At 35.3% G+C, this 21606-nt stretch overlaps 1 pseudogene; it reads left to right on the forward strand.

The window, feature by feature from the left end:
• Positions 1-485: 485 nt before the first annotated feature.
• LOC110907189 lies at positions 486-20600 on the forward strand (annotated as a pseudogene).
• Positions 20601-21606: the final 1006 nt, after the last annotated feature.

Here is a 21606-nt window from a genome sequence, read left to right on the forward strand (position 1 = left end):
ATTTGTCGCAAACTGTTTTGATAACTTTGTAGGAAATTTGTTGGAAACCGTTAGTTTTGTAGATACTTTGTAGCAAATTGTTTAGAGAAAATTTATAAATTTGTAGGAAACTTGTGGAAAGTTTTATGATTTGTAGGAAATTTTGTCGCAAGAAAGTTTTATAATTTGTAGGAATTTTGTCGCAGAAAAGTTTTATAATTTGTAGGAATTTTGTCGCAAGAACGTTTTATAATTTGTAGGAATTTTGTCGGGAAAATAAAAAATTATGAATATTTTTTTTAATAATGTTATTAATTTTAAAAATAAAATATCATAAAATAATATACAAAAAAGTCAAAAACGTGGAAGAATTGTAGGAATTTTGCAAGAAGAGCGATTTGTGAGTATTTTGTAGCAAATTTTGCGACAAGAGATTTTGTAGGAATTTTGTAGCAGATTTTGTCGTATTTTTGTAGCTAACCCGGTTACCCACAAGTTTATTTCCTATGAATTTTTTTGTAGGAAATTTGTGGGTAAGGCCAATTTCAGACAAATTTGCTACAAATTTGGTTGTCACAAACTTGGCAATTTTCTAGTAGTGCACGGCTGCTGCATGGTTCTGAAAGGATCGGGGAGGGTCAGTTGTTGGGACCCGAAGACATCGTGTTTGACCCTATGTTAGGGGTTATTTACACGAGCTGTGGTGATGGGTGGATTAAACGAGTCACGTTGAATGACTCGGTGGTGGAGAACTGGGTTAACACCGGTGGTAGGCCTCTTGGACTCGCTCTTGGTTACTCCGGGGAAGTTTACGTCGCTGATGCTTTTAAGGTTAGTTTGTATAGTAAACTAGAAATATCACTTTTATTATTATTATTTTGCATTAACGTATATAATTAAGAATGGTAACCGTGAAAGGTATGATAGCTCAATCAATCAGTGGAATAGACACGAGAGAATTTTATACCTGGGAAAAGATTACACGAGACGAGAGAATTTTATATACAAGTTAAGTTTTGTCTCAAATTTGTTGAAATCTCAGAGTACTCCGTTTGGTCCAGTAGGTGCTTTAAGAGTGCTCAGGATTGATTCTGTTATTCGTTAAAAAAAAGCAATAACATACTAAAATTTGGCAATTACAAATATAATACCATTAAACTAGTTTAAACTATAAAGTTTGAAAATTAAGATTTATTCTGTTGGTCTTTAAAAAAATCAATAACATACTAAAAATTGGCAATTACAAAGATAATACCATTAAACTTGTTTAAACTATAAAGTTTGAAAATGAAAATAAAAAACTAAGAAGTTTATTTCCTCCGAGCAAACTCGATTTTGCAAGACCGAGAGTTTTGGCCAAACATTCATGTGCATGCATGCACCCCCTCCGCAATACCATTTCGACCAAATTCTTCACACCTTACGTGTTCATACACTACAAGAATAAAACATCCGTTGAACCAAATTTTTTTACCTTATAGGGACGACTCTTTTAACCCTATAGATATGATATGTGGTATCCATAACGTTTGTTTCTATAGGGCCGTCCCAACAAGTTGTTGATGAAGTGGTGGGAAAATTTTTGGAAAAGTAGTGGGAAATTTTGCCACTGAATGAAAAAAAATTGACTGGTCAAAATTAGTCGAAACCGTATGTCTTCTCCATAGCTTTGGTCTTTTTACAATTTTTTTTTATTTTCGTCATTACTAAATGAAAACTCCTATAAAATATTTAAAGTTGTAGAGACGACTTGTGGTCTCTAGTTGAAACATTTTTTTGGGTTTCTTATTTATTATATTAGTATTAAAACAATAACAAAAACAATTTATCTTCAAGCTATAGGTACAACATTTCATCTCTATAGAATAATCTTATTTGAAATGAAGGAAATCCTTATAAGAACGAAATGTCGTCCCAATAGGTTATTCTATAGGGACAACTTTTGTCCTCCCTATAATTTTGTCCCTACAAGTATTTTTTTTCTTGTAGTGATAGATGTTGAAGTTCATATAAGGAGTTTATTAAGCATATTGACCCTATACTTATAAACCACGTAAATGGTTGTTCAGCCTACTCCAATAACAAGTTGCTAACCAAATTGTTACAACACCTTCAATTTAAACACATAATATTAAGTATTGAGATCGTATACACCTTAACTTCATTCTAGACACCTTTTAGCTCAGTGTAAATCTCACACAAACAGGACACAAATTTATAAATAAATTTATACTATGTAATAAAAGAAACATTTGAGGACATATGACGCTCTATCAGATGATCTCAATTATTTTTCCCGTCTAAATAAATTAATATACATTCTATTATAGAGGGTTCCGAATTGTGAATGAAATAGTGGATAATTTGAACTTTTTTATACAATAATATTTTTCTAAAAACATTACACCGTATTAACGAAATTTAGTTCTCTTTAATTTTAGTAGGCTATTGCTATAGGTTTCTTAAAATTAAAAAAAAATTACAAGCCATAGAGATATAACTTTTTTATTATTTGGCATATAAAATTAGATTTATTCAACTCATGCAATAGACGAGATTTTTTAAAAATACAACTTTTTTTGTTATTTAGTATACAAAATGACATTTATTCAACCCATGTAATAAATAGGGTTTTAAAAAAAACAATTTTTTTATTATTTGGTATATAAAATTACATGTATTCAACCCGTACAATAAACGGGGTTCTTAAAGATATAATTTTTTATTATTTAATATATAAAATTATATTATTCAACTCGTGTAATAAACGAGGTTTATAAAGATATATTGTTTTATTATTTGGTATATAAAGTAATAATTATTTAACCCGTGTAATACACGGGGTTCTAACCTATAATTATATATATAATTGTAGTGTCGGTTTTGCAATTCAAAAGAGGGTTGTGGTGTACCTTATTGCCTGTTTACTTGTCATCTGCTTGTAATTTGTTGTTTTGTCATTTTATAAAATATAAAAGGACTTTAGGTGTAAAAAATATTATGGTGTATGTTAGTGAAACTCGTTACTTTACTAAATTTTCTAGCACTTCTACAGTTCTATATATTACTCTTTTTGCGTTTCACCAAACCGATCTTTGCACTATTGAACATCATTTAGTAAGATTTAGAAAGAAACTGATTAGAGCGAGGAAGAAGCATGTGAGATTGAGTCAATTAGAAAAAAATAGGAGATAAAAACTATTTTATTTCACAAAACATAACATTAGGTCATCATTTTTTTCGATGATTATTCCTTTTATTAATAAACGTGACGTTTTATTAATTTATCAATGAAATGCCTTTCTTTTATATACGTTTCATATAAAAACAAACTATAATTAAGAAACTCAACCAAAAAATTACATAGTCAATTTTTATTTATCTTTAATGTTTTGTGATGGCCCATATATAGTGAGATATGCAAGTATGTAACCATTGTTTTTTTTTTTCTTTTTTTGAACGACAAATTTCTTTTATTCATGTCGTCTGTGGGACTTGAACCCAAGACCTCCCTCTCTCAAGGTGTTTAAATGTTTTACGGTTTTACCTTTACCAATAGACCACCACTCCATTGGTATGTAACCGTTGTTTGTATGATATTTAAAGTAAAAGTTACACGTCTATTATAAGTTTTTTTCATTAATTAGCATGTAGAAGTTAACAAGTAAAGCAATTAATTAATTGTTAAATCAGCTATTTTAAGATTCATTTTATTCATGTTGGTCTAACGAAGAAGTCCTAGTCTAGCATTCTCCGAAGTATTAGTTACGTTCGATGTAAATATTTAGACCAACATGTCGCTTTTAGTTTTGTGGCAATTCACCTAACGTTGACTTGGAGTTTATGACAGATAAAAAATTGTTCTTTTAATTAATAAACTTATGCCCTTCAAAAAATTAATAAACTTCTATGTCATTATTTAGTTTCTTAAATAGATTATTGGCGGCTAAAAAGTCGTTGCGTTATTTGTATATTTTAATTGTATTTCACATTTTATACTGAAGTATTCATATTATATGGGTGGAGATATAATAGTAGGTTTATTTGGCTAGGAAGGATAGAAAGTGATATTGACCATCCATTAAGTTAATCAAGGGCTAAGATTAAATCAGAGAAATTGAAAAGAAGAAAATAGGCGCGTGGGTTTGTTCAAGGGCATTCTAGTCAATCCAAGCCAATAGTTTCTATCTCCTCCAATTCCCCCCCATTTTTTAAAAGTTAATAACTCTTTCATACAACATTATTTTTTTATAAAAATTGCACCAAAAAAACGAGCGTTTTTTTATCTTTAAAACGAGTATACTATTGCTATATTTTAAAAAAAAATTTTAAACCCAGTTGCGTAAAACGCAATAGAAAGACCACGTAAAACGCAATGAAAAAAAAACCTAAAAATGACATTTTTCTAAAACGCAATGCACCAAAACACAAAGAAATGACTTATTTGTAAAACGCAATGGCCAGAAAACACATAGTAATGTATTATTTGTAAATCGTAATGGCCAGAAAACACATAAAAAGGTGTTTTACCTAAAACGCAATGCACCAAAAACACAAAGAAATGACTTATTTGTAAAACGCAATGGCCAGAATACACTTAAAATGTTTGTTTTCTAAAACGCAATGGACTGAAAACACATAAAAAAAATGTTTTACCTAAAACGCAATGCACCAAAAACACAAATAAAATGTCTTATATGTAAAACGCAATGGCTAGAAAACACTTAAAAATGACTCATTCTAAAACGCAATGGACTGAAAACACCTAAAAAATGTGTTTTACCTAAAACGCAATGACTAAAAACACTTAAAAATGTGTTTTTTTTTTTCTAAAACGCAATAGCCAGAAACCACATAAAACTCTCTTATTTCTAAAACGCAATGGACACATAAAATTGTCTGTCACTGTGAACTGTCTGAATTGTCTACGAATTACTGTCTTCGAAATGAGCCAATTTCTGGAAAATTAATTTTTATGATGCGTTTTTAGTACAGCAATTCAACCCCAGCCAGGGGCTGCCGCCCCTGGGACCCCGCTACCGGGGGCTGCCGCCCCCGGACCCCCGCAAAGATCGTAAAACGTAATGAATAAATCAAAAACCCAGATCATGAAAATGAAATTAAAGAATTTCTTACATGGATTGAAGCCGATTTCTTCATCAATTGACGAAATTTGAATGATAGAAACACTTATCAACACTCGAATCGAACGAATCGAGTGATTATCTCCAAAATCACCGGAAAAACGAGATTTTTTTTTATGAAATTAAACTGGGTTTTCTTCAAAAAAAAACTGAAGAACACGTTGATCGGGTTCTGAATCATTGATTGGTGATGAAAATCGCACTATAATGTAGTGATTATTGAGATAGAAAGTGAAGAAATAGTTGAAGATGGTGGGTTTTGGAAATGGTGGGTTTTTGAATTTACTGGGTTTTGAAAAAGGAAGAAGAAGGAGTTGGATTGACTAAAATACCATTTCTCTTTATTTTAAAATTTGCCACATGTCATAATCCTATGGCTTCCTATCCTTCCTAATGAAAATTAACTTCCTATTTGATCTTTTCCCATTATTTTATTTCTTTGAACACGAATATCTTTTTTTTTAGGACTTGAACAAAAGACTTTACACTTAAATGTATAAAAAAAATTTGCCTTGTTAATGAACCACAAAACTCAGTGGTAACTATCTTATATTATTTATTGTTAGCAATTAAAAAAATCTTCTGTGGAACAACCACGGTAATTCCTTGGGGATCAATGACAGGATATAAGTGGCGGAACTAGTCCAAAATTTTAGGGGTATCTCAATTTTTATTTTTAGATCAGGGGTATCCTTTATATAATGAAGACGGAGTCGAAAGATATTTTTACACTACGGAGACGGAGTTGATTGGTATTTTTACACTACTAAGATGGGGTTGAGCCATAGCCCGTGCTATCCATGCTAACACATTAGGTCCGCCCCTGCAGGATATGTAAGATACCAAAAGAATAAAAATAAATATAATTTTATACATCCATGACTAATCCTTTAGTGGACCAACATATAAGCTAACGGTAGGTCAACTCCCGAAAAAAGGAAAAAAACAACAAATTTTAGAGTGGCGTCGATAATCCGTCGATGAGCTTCCATGTCAGCGAGCGCTCCCCAAAAAAAATATTATTTTTTAGAGTGGTGTCGATTATCTGTCGATAAGCTTCCGTGTCAGTGATCTCTCAATTAACTCTGTTAGTGATCCATCGATGAAGTCTTTACTCATATCCCTTTCCCTCATGAATCTTCAATCAACTTATATTACCTTCGCCAGGAGTCACCTATGATGAAGTCCCACTGCAAGAAATGGCCACCTTTAGCGGCGACAGCTGTCGCCGCTATTGCCCTCTTTTGTCACCACTATTAACTTTTACCGGCGACATGTCGCCGCTAAAGGGTCGTCGGTATTGATGGGTCGCTATTGCCCTTTTTGTCGCCGTTACTGATGCTGTCGTCGCTATTGCCCTATAGCCGGAGTTTTGCCTGAAAAAAGATTGTTTCAGTGCTCCAATGTACCAAAATGTTGGCAATATCAACTGCCTCTGTTCATCAAATATATGCAATCAATACAAAACAAAATACACTCAGCAAATCATATATATAACATATGTTACATAAAGATGTTTTTTACATAAAACTACAAATCTCATATATTTAATCAAACAAATCTCATATATTTAATCCATTCAATTCTCCGGTGACGATGAAGATGCTCCGGTGAAGATGAATGTGCTCCGGTGATGCTCCGGTGAAGATGAATGTGCTCCGGTGATGCTCCGGTGAAGATGCTGGTGCTCAGGTGATGCTCCGGTGAAGATGCAGGTGCTCCGGTGATGCTTCGTTGAAGATGAAGGTGCTCCGGTGTAGATGCAGGTGTCCGGTTACGAAGGAGAATGCTCCGGTGATGCTCCGGTTACGAAGGAGAATGCTCCGGGAAGAAGCATGACTTGTGTTTGTTTTGAAGAGAAGAATGAAATTTTATTTGAAGTTTGAGAAGATGGGGTTGTGCAGGTATTTAGGATTCAAAGAGAAATTAAAGGATATGTGTTTGTTTCAGGAGAAGAAGATGACCCTTAGATCATTGCTTAATCAACGGCCAGCAGCAGACCTTGGAGTAGCACACGGATCGGAATCAATAGCGGCGACACTCGGACGCCGGTATTGATCATTGTCGCCGGTAATGCTATGGGTCGCCGGTATTGATCATTGTCGCCGGTATTTCTAGCGCCGCTAATACTGTATGTTTCTTGTAGTGTCCGTCGCTTAATGTCCTTTAAGTTGTAGTGTTATGAGTAACACAAAACATTAACCCAAAACGCCAAGAGTAACATTCCATAACACTTTTAGTTTTTTATCGTTTTCATGAAGCGTAAAATCAAATTTCATTTATCCACTTGTAGTTGTTTCCTCTCAAGTTTGTAAGAATTAGGTTCACTTTTTATTAAAAAAAAATATTAATAAAATAAATAATAACGAGACTCTCGTTATTCGTGGGAAATTCATCAAGTACAATACCGGTTACATAAACCAAATGAACGAAAATAAAATACACAATAATTGTACCAATCTTGATTCAAGCCAACATCTTTGGAAGAACTTCAACCGCACCATCTTGAATAAACCTCCACTGCAAGACAAGCAAAATTGTTGACGGTTTTGGTTGAGGCACGTGTTCAACACGCTCCCCTTAAAACAGATTCCGCGCCTCCTCTCAGACGGTTCTGTCTCCCAGGGTACAACAACCGGAACAGTATGTGTACTGCCGGAGATAGCTCTCGCGCCCGAGATAACACCGGGTATGATGGTGTTCATATAATAGGAAAAATTTAAGTTGTTTAAAACAATCTAGAGAAAACTCTTCTCTAAATTTCCATGCAACAAAGATGAATTTTCTATATGTGTGTATGTCTCTCTACTACAAGAATATGAACTCCCATGTTCATATATACACACATCAAGATTAATGTCATTTAATCTTGTAATAAAGCAAGACATTCAATTTGTAATAAACAAGATATTAAATCTTGTAACTAAAAAGACATTTAATCAGGTTTTAATCTCTAATTAATGGACTTAAGTGGTTAGTCAAAAACGGTCATATTCATCATGACACGAATTAAATGGTTTGAAACAACTAGTTTGACTAGGTCCAACTAGATCTTTTACTATTGTTGCAAACCTGCGCGCGTGCTAGAACTGATCCGCCAGTCCGCGTGCCACGCTTCAAGGATCTTATGCCACGCCATATGGAGCCGCGCGCCATACGGATGCCACTACGCATACCAGGACGCCACCCGGTCATGCGCCGTCCATACTCGTGCGCCACCTGCACTCTCCGCCCTAGCCAATGACGTGCGCCATGCGCCTAAGGAGCTCACGCCGCATCGACATGCCATGGCATCCGCCTACGCCACCCAAGGGTGCGCCATAAGCGGACCCGCCATGTATCTGACCACGCGCTCATGGACAAAAATACGAAGGCGGTGTGCGAAGTTCAAAGTGCACTGCATAGGGCCTATAGCCCACGACACGCGCGCATATGTGCACGAGTAAGGGTGCTCTGCACCCTTTAGGATCCTCACTAGTGTTTGCCTTTAAGGAAACAATATACAAGGAGTGCTCCTCCTTATAAACCACTTTAAGTTTTGTCATCCCACCTATGTGGGACAAGTTGACAAAACTAATCCATTTTATTCATCTTTGTTTGTTCCAAACATACAACTTCAAGCTTCGATATCTCATTCATCTTAGCTCTATTTGGACATAGTTTGAACACAAACCATAAATAATTATTTATACAACACATATATAAATATTATTGATGTCCAAAATATTTAGTGAAAAACTCATTTTCACTAAAATTTCCAACAAAGTTTCCCCGAGAACCAAGTTTCATGTAGTGGCCATGCTTGATGTTTCCTTCTTTTATTTAAGTGGTTAACCGAACCGGATACATGTAACATACCGAATAACTAAAACCTACATTAATCGACCTAGTAGGCTTGAAAATCCCCATAAACAAACCATTTGGTTATTTTCGATTGAAAGGTAAATCCGACTGATCATACACATCCTAGTTGTATACATAGTTATGATCGGTTATTAGTTTGATCATTTAGAAAAATATATAGGGTTTGTCTAAATTGTCTAGAAGTAATTACGTTTTAGAGTTAAAGTTGTATAACATTTAAATTACAATTTCTATATAGTAGAGATTGGACATGAAGATAAAAATTAAAAATAAAGAAAGAAGCTAAACAAATATTAAGTTAAGCTTGTGGTTCAATTTTTTTCATAGGGATTACTTAAAATAACCAAAGATGGTGAAATAGAAACATTGACAGACGAGGCCGAAGGTGTAAAATTTGGAATAACAGATGCCGTTGCAGTTGCAAAAAATGGTGTATTGTACTTCACTGATGCTTCTTGGAAATATAACTTGCACAGTTCTACATTAGACTTCTTTGAAGGTCGGCCTTATGGTAGACTCATGAGCTATGATTCATCCACAAGGAAGACCAAAGTGATCGCTCGCAATCTCTACATTGCTAATGGTGTTGAAATGTCCCCGGGGCAAGATTTTGTTATTTTCTGTGAAACTCCAATGTAAGTTCCATCACTAATTTCAAAAGGTGTCAGTTTCAACTCATATTAGATAAATATGGGTTGATACAAGTAACATTTAATTTATAGAGTAAACTGCCATTTTGGTCCCTGTGGTTTGGCCAGTTTTGCCACTTTAGTCCAAATCTCAAACTTATTACATCTGGGGCCCTGTGGTTTGCATTTTGTTGCCATTTTAGTCCAAAACTCAAATCAGGTCAGATTTAAAAAAAAACCCTGGTTTTTGTCCTTTTCCTCAGGGGCATTTTGGTCTTTTGCTAACTAAATATTAATTAAATCTCTATCTATTTATAAGTTATTCTCTCTCTCTCTAAACAAAATCTGACTCTCTCTCTCTCTAAACTTGTTCTTGATAACCAAACATAATCATCAAAACCCATATCAAACAAGTTCAGCGTGCATTCTCTCTCTCTCTCTAAACAAAATCTGACTCTCTCTCATCTCTCTCTCAATAACTCGATCCAGATCCAGGATGAATCTCTCTCTCTACACAAAATTTGACTCTCTCTCTTCTCTCTCTCAATAACTCGATCCAGATCTAGGATGAACAACAACAAAACATCTGTCGCCGCTGAGGAACAACCGTCGCCGCCTGAGGAACAACCGTCGCTGCCTTTGTCTTCGCCGGAACTGAATGAGAGAGAGTCAGATTTTGTGGTGAGTGTGTTGATGGAGGTTGTACTGACGGTGGATTTACGGTGATGGATGGTGAAGGTGATCGGAGATGATGGTGGTAGATGGTGGTTCAGATCTGCCGGAACTGAATGAGAGAGAGTCAGGTTTTGATGATGTTCTTGATTTTCTAGGTTTTGTTTGTATACAGTGTTGAATTCGTTCTTGTTTTTCTGGGTTTTATTGCAAATATGATATTTGATATTTGATGATTTTGGGTTGAATTCGTTCTTGTTTTTCTGGGTTGAATTCGTTCTTGTTTTTTATCTGGGTTTTGATGATGATGTTTGGTTGATTTTGGGGAACGGTTATGGTGGCGGTGGTGGTGAGAAGGGGGAGGATGTGGCGGTGGTGATGGTCGAATGGCTCGGGCCGGGGGTGGATGTGTGGTGGTGGTGGTTGCGACGGTGTTGATGATGAAGATGAGATGATGTTGATGATGAAGATGAGATGATGAAGATGAGATGTTGCTGTTGTTGTTGTTGTTCTGGCAGTGGCATTATATTATTTATTAAATTTGAGATATAATATTACAAAATACCCAAAATACCCCTGAGGATAAGGACAAAACAGGGGGGTCAAAAGTGGGTAATCTGGTCAAATTTCACTTTTGGACTAAAATGGCAACAAAATGCAAACCACAGGGCCCTGGATGTAATAAGTTTGAGATTTGGACTAAAGTGGCAAAAATGGCCAAACCACAGGGACCAAAATGGCAGTTTACTCTAATTTATAATGATTAAATGGTCATACTTTTACAACTTACTTGAAAACAAAATTGGTTATCCTCAAAGGGATTGAAAGTTGTGTAAAGTGTTAATCACATGTTATTATCATTTATAATGAGTCAAAGTGAACTATTACAACTTAAAACTATAATGGCTATCCTCAAAGGAATTGAAAGTTATGTTATAACTATTTTTTATACATTAGATCATCCATAAAGTTGAAACGAAAATGTTTACTGGTCGGTCCAAACTCGGACCTAACCATTTTGACGACAAGAATTACTTGGCAAATTTCCACTAACGTGAGTTCATATTGATCGATTACTCAATCCGTCTAATTTGTCACCTCTACTCGTCTCTTTTTTGTCTTTAAAAACCTAGAGATTTGACATTTTGGTGACACCATATGCAGGATGAGATATAGTAGATACTACATACAAGGGGAAAAAGAGGGTTTAACAGATGTGTTTATAGATAGATTGCCAGGTATGCCCGACAACATACATTACGATGGTGAGGGGTACTACTGGATTGCCATTATCTCGGTAAATCTAACTTTTGTACAGATAGAAATTATAAGTTAATATATTCTATAGAGTTAAGTTCTTGTGAAAATAAAATTATCGTACGAAACGTACGAAGTGAAAGAAAGTCAAAAAAGTGGCGGTGGCATTTTGGTAATTATCAGCAACTTCAAAATTACTCTAGTAGAGTAATTTTGAACTTCTGTAGGGTAATTTTGTGTCACACCCCAACCAATGGCGGAAACATCGGGATGAGACGAAGTGTGAAGATTGCTAGAGACATCATAACGCTATTTGTGACAATATTTAGAAAATCCAAATTTCATTTCATTTCATAACTTCAAATAGTCAACATTACAAGATATTCAAATACGACAAGTTTAACAAAACAACATGATAACATAACAAAATTTTGATACAACATTTTAAACCCTAACGTCTATATGTGTATCTAGGCATCAACGCTACTTCATTTCATAGCATCATCGTCCTCAACCTGTAACATGTTTAAAATAAAGTTCAATGCAAAAGCAAAGGCGAGTATACAAGTTTGATACGTACATAGCAAAAGATAAGTTTGAACAATTCCTCATAGCAAGCATGTGATTCAAGATAAACATTTAAACATGGCATGTGTCTAACATATCAAACCAAGAAAACGCAATATGCTCAAGACATAACCTCAAGTTTACGGGCGGGTCGTTAATCCTATAGCGCTACATATGTCAAGGTTTGGCTCGTACGAAGTTAATGATAAGTTCAACACATAAGAATAACCCAAGTTTAAAGTATCAAGTCATCACGTATACAAGCATGTTATAGGAACGTTCATGTGTTTAATAAAGTGTTCATGTGTAAGTTAATAGGTAAACATGTTACACCCCAAAAGTGGTAAAAGTAAAAAGGGGGAAATACGAGTATACTCACAAAGTTTGCATATGTTTTCCGATTATCCAATTGTTGACGAGTAGAGATTTAGAGTCCGAATGTATAAGGGTTAAGGTTCAAGTATGTTTAGAGTCGAGATTCGGTGTTTAAAACAACATAAAAATAAGATATGAGAATAACATGGAAAATAATCATTTAGTACATATGATGCTTGTTCTTGACACTAGGAAACTCGAAGGAGTTTAGATGTTTTCATGGAACAAGGTTCCATTAGAATCGTGACAAGTTATCATAGTCTAGGATGATGTAATCTAGTACCCCGACATATGAACACTAGTTCATCATCAAAGATTCGATTATTCGAATAATATATTTAGGTTATATAATATATGTCCAATAGTTCAAGCATGAGGTAGAAGATTAAAATCTTCATTTTGGTACCTCTAAATGTCATAGAAGTCATGTAGGAGGTAGGAAGATCAAGTCTTCCATTTAGGCACCTCTATGTGTTCACCACTACACTTGATGTAAAAAAAACAACCAAGGAGGGTCATGAACATACAATAAAGAATAAGAAATATACACACTAACTAAGAGAAATCATCAAATCATGTGAGGATTGTATGTTTGGACAACCCAAGTTGTTCCATAATCACTCATGTATCAAAGACAAAGTTTGACATGACTTGTGGGTTAAAAACCCTAAACAAAACACCAAGTTTATGAGGTTTAATCCTCTGATTTTAAATGTCTCAACCTTGTTTTTAAGCTTAACCAACCATGGGATAAGTTGTAAGCATTAGGACATAGGTATGAGATGTGTTGGACACAAGTTGCATAGGTTTAAACAAGTTTTTGATGAACATAAAAACAAACAGAAAGTTTATGGACTATTTCGGGGCATTTCCAGGTCTGATTTCTCCAAGGAGAAGTCTAGGAATCGAACCCCATGATTATACAAGCAAGTAGGAAAAAGAATCGAGTGAATCGGATAAGAATTGAGTGAGTTATGCTCATTTTCGTGAAGGGGTGTCAATCTACTCGAACCCTTGCTTTCAGCTACGGTTTGGTGGATGTTTTGTGAGTTTTTAGGGTTGCAAAAGTGGTAGGGAGGCTGGTTATAAGTGGTATTTATAGGGGGAAGGATTAGGGTTTCAATGGGTTGGGCTTTGGAAGTGTTTAGAAGGGGTTACACCTTGAAACTAGCCCACAAAACCCAACTATATGGGCTGAATTTTGCTGAATTGGGGCTGCCATATTTCTTTATTTTTTTATTTTTTTAAAACATTATAATGAGTAATTTTGTTAGTTAAGTTGTGTAATAATGTGCAACAATGTTTCCCCTAACTTGTAACAAGGTGAAATATGAAATAAAACATGATTTAACTAGGTAAAAAGTGTAATGTACAAGTTTTATTTACGAAGCAAGTTCCGTATTTTACAACGATTACGATGAAAGAATGGTTATAAGAACACAAGATTTCCAAAGATATAATTTCACGTAAGGTTTCTAAATGTAGGATGTTTGAAAACGCAGGGCGTTACAGTCTCCCCTCCTTTAGGAAATTTCGTCCCGAAATTTATTCAAGAGGAAGGCTTGAAAGAGTTTTTGGCATAAAGGTGATCATTAAGAATTGAAACTTGGGAAGTTTGAAAGTTTTGAAAAGTACCAAATTTTGGAGAACGTCAAGGTAGATTTGCAAGGGGAAGTTTTTAAGGATAGTATAAAAAAATCATACTTTCGTAAAACCTGTTTATTGAGAGGAACGAAAAGGTTTGTTACTTTAAATAAAGCAATAGAGGTATACTAAGTATAGTTTCACAAGAATCAAGAATAGGGAGGCTATTTTATAGGTAACGAGGTAAGTTAGGACTCAAATGTTTAAACAAGCTGGATTGCGAACGAGTTTTGTATAAAATAATACGAGTATAGAATGAACGAATGACTCTTAAAGAGTACAAGTATGTGAATAGCATAAGTGTTGGATAGATGAACGTAGTGTGTTAAGGATGAAGTCTCGTCATGAATAATCGGATATAATGCGTTTGTGAGTTGCGTGAAGTTGTATTAGGTCCAAAAGGTCTGCAACACACTGAATTTCTCATGGCACGTTTTACGAAAGTTTGGTAACATGGTGAAAACACTTATATATAGGAAGTACCAGCGGCGTATCCACCATGTTTTAACCACATTACGTCCGTTTCGTTACTTGGGGTCATGTTACGTTCCGTGTCTTACCATACACAGTAGTACACTCTATGGTTCTCATACGCCTATCACTATAATCCCGTGTGCACCCGCGATTATACTGATCGTCGCATGATCCACATAGCTTGTACTAGTTATGTATGAATCAAGGTATACATGAATTTGAAAATAAGAATGTGTACGTAGAAGAATGTCGTATGTAAGCATGTTTATGTTTAAGCATGTATGGGACCCACGTAAGCGAATCCCTCGGATTACGCTCGCGTATAGGTACGAATGTACGAATCATGAGTAAGGATGAAAGTATGAGCATAAGTTTAAGTATGAATACGCATGTATGTATGAGCATAAACATAAAATGTGTAAGTAGTATGTGTACAAGTAGAAGCGCAAAACGTATAAGTAGTATGCGTATAAGTAGAAGCATAAAACGTATGAACATAGGTGTAGGTATGAAAAATAAATATTGCGTATATAGTGTTTGTTGGGACACCACGGATCTAAGTGTATAAAGCATTCAAAAGTTCGAGTATGTAATACGAATGATATAAATGATGTTATCGCGAGGTATCGACCAAAATGTGTACGATGATATGCATGTATAGTTGTTTAAACGAAACATTGAGTTTATTGAATCAAATTTAGATTGAGCTTGGTTTAAAAGGGTAGAATATAGTTTGCATATGTAAGAGTATATAAAGTACTTATTGGTCATGCATATCGCATTTCGTAATGAATGGAAATGCTACCTTTGTTTTAAAAGAGTTTACGAGATCCGAAGATGGTCGGTCCCTATGAAGTCTTCTTGCCCACGTGTTTTGAAAAATAGGTGTAGGAAAAATGTAAGTTCGTTTCATCTAACAAGAAATTTTGGAGTTTTTTTGTGAATACGTTGATCCTTGGAAAAGGGATTTATCAAAGGTCTTAGTGTTCATTTTAAAGGGTTTAGACAAATGGTTCGTTGATGTTGGAAATATTCTTTGGTAAAACGATCTCATAATATCTATAAGATCCTATAGGTAATTGAGAAAGGTTGGTTTGGTTTCAATTTAGAATGGAAGTCTCTAGTATGACGATATAATGTGAGCAAGTTTTAGTGATTAAGTCGAATACGAAGTTCATGGGCAAGAGTTTCATTGGGCCGATTAAATTGATAGGTAGCATTTCGTAAGGTTTTGAAGTTTGAGTAATAAAACGTTTTAAGACATGATTATGAATTTCGCGTATATGAGTTGAGTGAAAATAGATTGTAGAATAAAAGTACGTTTGATAAAACAATGTATTTCGAAATCTGTATGAGTGGGTATTTTTAAATAACATTAAACAATTTGGGTATAAAGTATGATCGAGTTTGCATAATAAGATGTTTCGAAAAAGAAGTTTTGGTAACGGTCACCTAAGTAAGGGAATCACCCCTAACTCGTTGGTGAGGTCGTTTTAAGGGAAGAGGGGTGGAGTCAATCGTCAAGGTAAGGGAGTCACTCCAATCTCGATGATACCTCTCCACTAGTTGTTACAAGGAATATGAATTTAAATTATATGAAAATCATGCATATATAAATGTATCGAAAAGGTTCGATATGTTGTGCGTGTGAAAAGAGAAATCAAAGGTAAACTCGAGGTTGAAAGATTGCATCGTATAAAATGAACAATAGAAACACATGTTTGACCAAAGTTTGGAGTTTTCCAAACGGAACTTTGACTAACCAAAGTGGTCGAAAAGTCTTTTGAATTTGAGGAGCATGCTTTGGCCTAATAGGTAAAATACTCTCGCCGACAGGTCGGTTAACGGTATTTACCCTTCCGGTTACTACATGTCTCAAATCAATCGAAATTTCGAGACTTGGCGGGATTTATGAAAAAATCAAGGAGTGGAACTAGTCGACAAGGTGCGGGTTTCACCCCTATCTTGACGATTTCGTATCCTAAGTGTGGTTGGTACTCGTCGGGTCAAAATTTAAATTTCGACATGTTGACGAGGGTCCACTAGAATTTGAAATTTGAGATTTGCCATTTAGATGTGGATTTCACTCCTAGCTCAATGGCGATATCTCGTGTAAAAAGAAGAATAGATAGATTGAGAGTCGTTCACTAAATTGTGGGTTTCACGCCTATTTTGGTGAATTCGTCTCATTTGTACAATATGAGTGTTGTCGGATTTAGAATAATCAAGTAAAATGCATGAGGGAAGTGTGTGTTGAAGGAAATACACAAGCAAGTATAAACACATAAGAAAGCATATCAAGAATGGTACTTAAATAATGAAATGATAAAACAAGTGTTAACACATAATAGAACAAGCTTTAATGCGTACGAATAACATGTCAAATATTACACATGAGTAACATACATGTTTAAAAGAGCATAAATAAGTAACAAATAAGGTATCATGTAGTAGTCCAAGCAAAGCATACGAATAAGGCTCTAAAACTATAGACTAAGTGAAAGCATTCCTACTTTTCCTAATTCCCTATAGTTATGGGTCTGATACCAATCTGTCACACCCCAACCAATGGCGGAAACATCGGGATGAGACGAAGTGTGAAGATTGCTAGAGACATCATAACGCTATTTGTGACAATATTTAGAAAATCCAAATTTCATTTCATTTCATAACTTCAAATAGTCAACATTACAAGATATTCAAATACGACAAGTTTAACAAAACAACATGATAACATAACAAAATTTTGATACAACATTTTAAACCCTAACGTCTATATGTGTATCTAGGCATCAACGCTACTTCATTTCATAGCATCATCGTCCTCAACCTGTAACATGTTTAAAATAAAGTTCAATGCAAAAGCAAAGGCGAGTATACAAGTTTGATACGTACATAGCAAAAGATAAGTTTGAACAATTCCTCATAGCAAGCATGTGATTCAAGATAAACATTTAAACATGGCATGTGTCTAACATATCAAACCAAGAAAACGCAATATGCTCAAGACATAACCTCAAGTTTACGGGCGGGTCGTTAATCCTATAGCGCTACATATGTCAAGGTTTGGCTCGTACGAAGTTAATGATAAGTTCAACACATAAGAATAACCCAAGTTTAAAGTATCAAGTCATCACGTATACAAGCATGTTATAGGAACGTTCATGTGTTTAATAAAGTGTTCATGTGTAAGTTAATAGGTAAACATGTTACACCCCAAAAGTGGTAAAAGTAAAAAGGGGGAAATACGAGTATACTCACAAAGTTTGCATATGTTTTCCGATTATCCAATTGTTGACGAGTAGAGATTTAGAGTCCGAATGTATAAGGGTTAAGGTTCAAGTATGTTTAGAGTCGAGATTCGGTGTTTAAAACAACATAAAAATAAGATATGAGAATAACATGGAAAATAATCATTTAGTACATATGATGCTTGTTCTTGACACTAGGAAACTCGAAGGAGTTTAGATGTTTTCATGGAACAAGGTTCCATTAGAATCGTGACAAGTTATCATAGTCTAGGATGATGTAATCTAGTACCCCGACATATGAACACTAGTTCATCATCAAAGATTCGATTATTCGAATAATATATTTAGGTTATATAATATATGTCCAATAGTTCAAGCATGAGGTAGAAGATTAAAATCTTCATTTTGGTACCTCTAAATGTCATAGAAGTCATGTAGGAGGTAGGAAGATCAAGTCTTCCATTTAGGCACCTCTATGTGTTCACCACTACACTTGATGTAAAAAAAACAACCAAGGAGGGTCATGAACATACAATAAAGAATAAGAAATATACACACTAACTAAGAGAAATCATCAAATCATGTGAGGATTGTATGTTTGGACAACCCAAGTTGTTCCATAATCACTCATGTATCAAAGACAAAGTTTGACATGACTTGTGGGTTAAAAACCCTAAACAAAACACCAAGTTTATGAGGTTTAATCCTCTGATTTTAAATGTCTCAACCTTGTTTTTAAGCTTAACCAACCATGGGATAAGTTGTAAGCATTAGGACATAGGTATGAGATGTGTTGGACACAAGTTGCATAGGTTTAAACAAGTTTTTGATGAACATAAAAACAAACAGAAAGTTTATGGACTATTTCGGGGCATTTCCAGGTCTGATTTCTCCAAGGAGAAGTCTAGGAATCGAACCCCATGATTATACAAGCAAGTAGGAAAAAGAATCGAGTGAATCGGATAAGAATTGAGTGAGTTATGCTCATTTTCGTGAAGGGGTGTCAATCTACTCGAACCCTTGCTTTCAGCTACGGTTTGGTGGATGTTTTGTGAGTTTTTAGGGTTGCAAAAGTGGTAGGGAGGCTGGTTATAAGTGGTATTTATAGGGGGAAGGATTAGGGTTTCAATGGGTTGGGCTTTGGAAGTGTTTAGAAGGGGTTACACCTTGAAACTAGCCCACAAAACCCAACTATATGGGCTGAATTTTGCTGAATTGGGCTGCCATATTTCTTTATTTTTTTATTTTTTTAAAACATTATAATGAGTAATTTTGTTAGTTAAGTTGTGTAATAATGTGCAACAATGTTTCCCCTAACTTGTAACAAGGTGAAATATGAAATAAAACATGATTTAACTAGGTAAAAAGTGTAATGTACAAGTTTTATTTACGAAGCAAGTTCCGTATTTTACAACGATTACGATGAAAGAATGGTTATAAGAACACAAGATTTCCAAAGATAGAATTTCACGTAAGGTTTCTAAATGTAGGATGTTTGAAAACGCAGGGCGTTACATTTTGTAAAAGCTCAAGTAGAGTAATTTTGGTCGTGTAGGGTAATTATCAAAATTACACTAACCCCCCCCCCACCCTCCCAAAAGCCTAAAAAAACCTAACCCCCCCCCACCCCCAAAAACCTAAAAAAACCTAACCCCCCACCCCCCCAAAAACCTAAAAAAACCTAACCCCCCCCCACCCCCAAAAACCTAAAAAAACCTAACCCCCCCCCCCCTCCCCCACCCCCAAAAACCTAAAAAAAACTAACCCCCCCTCCCCCCAACCCAAACTAAAAGCTAAAAACTAAACCATAAAGCTAAACCCCATAACTAAATGCTAACAAAATTACTCTACAAGACATTTCCCAAAATTACCCTACAGAAGTCAAAATTACTCTACTAGAGTAATTTGATAATTACCCTACATTTCTCAAAATTACTCTACAGATGCTCAAAATTGCCCTATTGATGCTCAAAATTACCCTACAGATGCTCAAAATTACCCTACTAGAGTAATTTTGAAGTTTTTGATAATTACCAGATTGCCACCGCCACTTTTTGCTTTTCCCCAGTACAGTACTTTTGAAATTGCTGATAATTACCATATTGCCACCGCCACTTTTTGACTTTTCTTTCAATTCGTACAGTTCGTACGTTTATTTTATTTTTATTTGATCTTTTACCATATTCTATATACTACAATTGTCTAATAGTTAAAACTAAACGCGTGTCAATATACATAGTTAATATGTTTACGCTTGGCTCATTTATTTGTTTTTGTTAGGAGCATACTTATGAATGGGATCTTGCACGCAAATACCCGTTCATACGAAAGTTTTTTACCTTTTTGGACAAGTATCTGAAAACACCTTCGATAGCGAAAAACTCGGGGGCAATTGTGGTGGATTTGGATGGGAATCTGATCAGAGACAAAGATCAAAGAACATTTATATCTTGGAAATCTCAAGGACTCCTTTATTGTTCGCCTCAACCTTACACAATATCCTGCTACTGTACAGTCTTTCACAAAATCATAAACGCTTGTAGGAGAGGATAGTGAATGGTCTAAATTACATGGCGCAATGGATTGACAGAAGTAGGTTTCATATTATCTCTATATGTTGTAACCCTTTATTCAATAATAATGATCAAGGCTTTTATAAGGAATCTTGAGTTGCACAACCTTGTTTATTCATATTTTTTGTTTCGATGAATCTTTTGATTCTGCTTCGGTTCGTATCGTATGTGTTCAAGGGCCACACCGATGATACTACGGCTCATCTTATTGACTCCGCCTCTTAGTCATGTCGCTCCTTGCCACCGCGCTGTCGCTACTTATTGGACTACGGTCTCCACTGCGCCGCTTACAGGACTACGGTCCGCCGCCGTGTTGCTACTCCTCGCTGCCTCCTCGCCGCATTAGATGCTTCTTGCGAGATTAGAGGATCATTTAAAATTGTGGATTCTTATTGAAGATTACAAGATTATGGAATTTTGGAAGAAGCTTTGAATGAATATAAAGACCACTTTTTATGTTTTTCCAGTCTTTGCTTTCATTTCCTTCCACATTGACTGCAGGGGAGTATTAGACTATATTATTGTTAGGGGGAGGGGGTGGTGATCACTCATCACTCACAACATCCAATCAAGTTCCGCCATGTCATCAACCATTATTCCATCACTCACAAACTTTTTAGTGGAAATGCCCATCACTCACAACACCCAACAGTAAACCCTCACACCCCCTCACATCCTTCCATTTATCACGCGTGAAATATATCACGGGAATTAAAATTCGCACGTTAAATTTGCTAGGTGGCGGTGGTTTGTTTGATTATTCCACGCGTGAAACTCATATATCACGCACAAAGTTTCCCCCACCCCAGGTCCCCTTATTATTTAGATATTTTAGGTTTCATATTATCTCTCTATATTGTAACTCTTAATTCAATAGTATGATTATGCTCAACCCTTTCATAATCTTACAGGAAGTTAGGATAGAGAGATTAAGTTGCCCCCCCCCCCCCCCCCGCCCCCCCGGGTTACCCTCTCATGCTCGTAAAGGAAGTAATGCCTCTCCTTTTTTTGAACGACAAATATCTTTTAATATTTGTCGTTTGTGTGACTTGAGCCCAACACCTCCCTCTTCCAAATCTAGGCGTTTAACGGCTTTGCCAACGTAACAAGTAGATTTTTTTGTAATTATGTAATGGTTTTATGGTTAGACCACCCGATTGTCAGATTGATATTGTGT

This window comes from Helianthus annuus, chromosome 14 (assembly GCF_002127325.2).
Source record: "Helianthus annuus cultivar XRQ/B chromosome 14, HanXRQr2.0-SUNRISE, whole genome shotgun sequence".
NCBI lineage: Eukaryota > Viridiplantae > Streptophyta > Magnoliopsida > Asterales > Asteraceae > Helianthus > Helianthus annuus.